This window comes from Notothenia coriiceps, unplaced genomic scaffold, assembly GCF_000735185.1.
Source record: "Notothenia coriiceps isolate Sejong01 unplaced genomic scaffold, NC01 NC01_scaffold00001443, whole genome shotgun sequence".
Classification (NCBI taxonomy): domain Eukaryota; kingdom Metazoa; phylum Chordata; class Actinopteri; order Perciformes; family Nototheniidae; genus Notothenia; species Notothenia coriiceps.
The window spans coordinates 130,558-133,587 of NW_011334144.1; positions in this window are offsets into that span (position 1 = coordinate 130,558).

Sequence of the window (3,030 nt, forward strand, 5' to 3'; positions counted from 1 at the left end):
GAGGGAGGGATGATAGAGGGGAGGGGGAGAGAGAGAAAGAGAGAGAGAGAGGAGGTGGGATGAACTCTTGCCAGGTGTCGGCCGTTGCCATGGCGTTCCATCAGGCGACTCCATTGCGGCTCGGCGGGCTCATCAGGGCTGAATGCCAATGGGAGGGAGTTTGCGGCGTGGAGAAACCGAAAGTGGCTCTAAAGCACTGGGCTCAAACTAGACAACCCCCCACACACCCCATTTTCCCTCGCTGCCACCCTCCCCAGCCTACGGGAATGTATAGAATGTGACTGTTGTGTGATGCATGATTGACAGGGAGAGTCTATGTAATGCACTCAAGCCTGGCTCTCTCGGTTAAATGTGTCACTGCGAACTGAACGTTTTCTGTGACATATCCAAGAGAGTTGGGTTTAAAATAGGGCTCAATAATTCCTGTTAGGTGGATGATTTGCTGGGGAGTGGAGTGCATGATTTTGATTTATTTTTTGTACCCCAGGCCTTCCAAGTACCAAGCTTGCAAGGGTTTCAAAACCTTTTGTGATATGCTCCAGCTGCATCATGGCAGGAACTTGGATGCCATTTTTACACCCATAAAAACTTAAAATTCCAAAAACATTTTGCCTTCTGCTGCTTTGGTATGAATGGTATTATCCTCTCCACTACCCGTGGTTCCTAGCAGTGTTTCCATGCTCATGAATATTATGTGGCATAGTTGGAAATGTCACCATCATCATCATTGATACACAAAACATCTCTATTCACCTATATTCCTGCTCAGCAGAAACTGTACATGTTTCACAAACTGAATAGGCCTCGCTCGCTGCAATTCTTAGCAACTGTTGCTATGTGTAACATTGTTGAACTCCACCTCGCGCTCGCTCTTCAAATGCGAATGACTAATCCATCACGGAGCACACTGAAAGCTCTTGGTGAGGCCTGTGGAGCCGCTTGACGCCCCCCGTGACCCTCTCCTGGATGTTTCCTCATTACTTTATAATGTATTCACGCTTATGCTTCCATGGCGCTCGCCCTGGCCTCGTAATGGGAGGAAGCAGTGAGCTGTTCCAATGCATACGAGCCCGGCACAATTTGCACTTCATTTTATTAACAAAAAACAGCCAGCCCAGCTTCTGGCAGTGCCTTGCCAAAGCTCACCAGGCTCCACTGTGCTCTGCCGGCAAATTCCCTGCAATGTGACGACAGGATAGAGTCTCTCAGCATCAGTGGGGTACCTCCGCTGGCCCCCGGGAGATGCTGTCATTATGCGTGTTTGCAATCATGGGAGCTGAATACCTTGGCTGGAAGTGAGGGAGAGGACTGACTGAGGCAGTGGGAGGGAGGGGGGGATTGAGAGCGAGAGAATGAATGTTTCGGCTCCTCGGGTGTGTTTTCAGCTTTCTGAAATGCATGTGCTATCATAGCAATGTTGTGTTTACCACAGCAGGAGGCAAACACAGAGTCACAGAGAAGAGGCGCAGGAAACGCCAGACACAGTAAAATGAGCAAAATACATACATTAGCACTCTCTGTATTCACTACACACCAGCCGAGCCGAGGGGGAAAACTCATTTCAATATAAATGGAAGACAAGCAGGGAGTGTGTGTCTTTATATCAGCTTTTGAACATGTTTTTTTTTTTGCTCGCCACATGGAAATATCCAGCAGAAACCCTGGGACGAGTTTTGCTGGGAAGTCAGGGTGTCAATGTTAATTTTCTTCCCGTTGCTAAGGAGACTCTCTCGCTCACACAGGGGCCCTGGATCCCTCCCCCATGGTCACCACGCTCTCAGTCAAAGAAGCCTTTCTGTTTCCAGTCTTCCTTGTGCAATCAGACATTGAGGAACATCTCCACATCAGGCTGCTCTGTGGAGCGGGAACCACCGACATCTGGGGGCTGTATTGATTTCCAGTGGGGGGGGGGGGGCGTCTCCCTAGTGAGCTATTCAGAGTGGCGACTTTAGCACTGCAGCCAATCTTCTGCTTTGATTGTCATGCTTGTGTTTTGATGGCAGGGTGTAGTAGCCGCTTGTCTTACACAGGAGTAACACAAGCAAGCACTTTAATACATCAATACTATACCCCCCTTTGAGCCAGGGGCTTTAGCTGCGAGCCACATCAAGGGTAAATTGCTAATGTGAGGAAAGGAAGGAAAGCATTGTAAACACGAAACATTTTAGTCTGTCAACGCCTAGTCAGAAGCGGAAATCACTGACACAAATAGCTGTTGTGTGGCTGCCTCTAAATGATCCCTCTCAGCCTCCGTAGTCACCTTTGCAGCTGACACGCTGTGCTAGTTATCATGTAACACATCAGGAGCTTAAGGGGGTTTAGATGATATGCTGAATGGCTAAACCCCCTTTCACCTTCCTGGGCTTGTTGTCTCCCTGCAAACGCCACCACTCAGGTCATTCAATTACCACATCTCTGCTAACATATTCTGCCCTGACTTTTTGGTGAAGTATTGTCAAATGTTTGAGTGTGAATCAATCACAAAAGCAATATGAGGGTGGAAACAGTGAGGAAGCATTGTGCCAAAGCCTTGTTTTCTACCTGATGTATCCCCCCTGCAACATCATTTCATTGTTTTCTTCCTTCTCCTGCAAGTCTTTGTTCATGTGTTTACTTAAAGGAAAAAAATCTGTTTTGGTCTGTCATCTGACAAAGAAACATTTTTTTTTTAAATAAACAACAAAGACAGAGAAAGTGTTGTGCATTGCATTTTATTCAGTTTCAAACATTTATATACAGAAAGATACATTCGATTTTTGAAAATATCAATATAATAATTATATACTTGCCACATTTCTCAATTTGGTTTTAATACACATTTTTGTAGATAAACATAACATAATAAATGTGTTATCATTTTAAACCTGTCTTCACCCAGGACAAGGATTGTTTTATGACATTTCAAAGAAAAAGTAGAAAAAATGTCTATCACAGTTTCCCAATTTAGTGTTTTGTTTTGTCTGACCACCCAAAAATAATCAACTTACTGTGGTTTGAAGCAGAAAAAAGCAGTACATTCTCACATTTGAA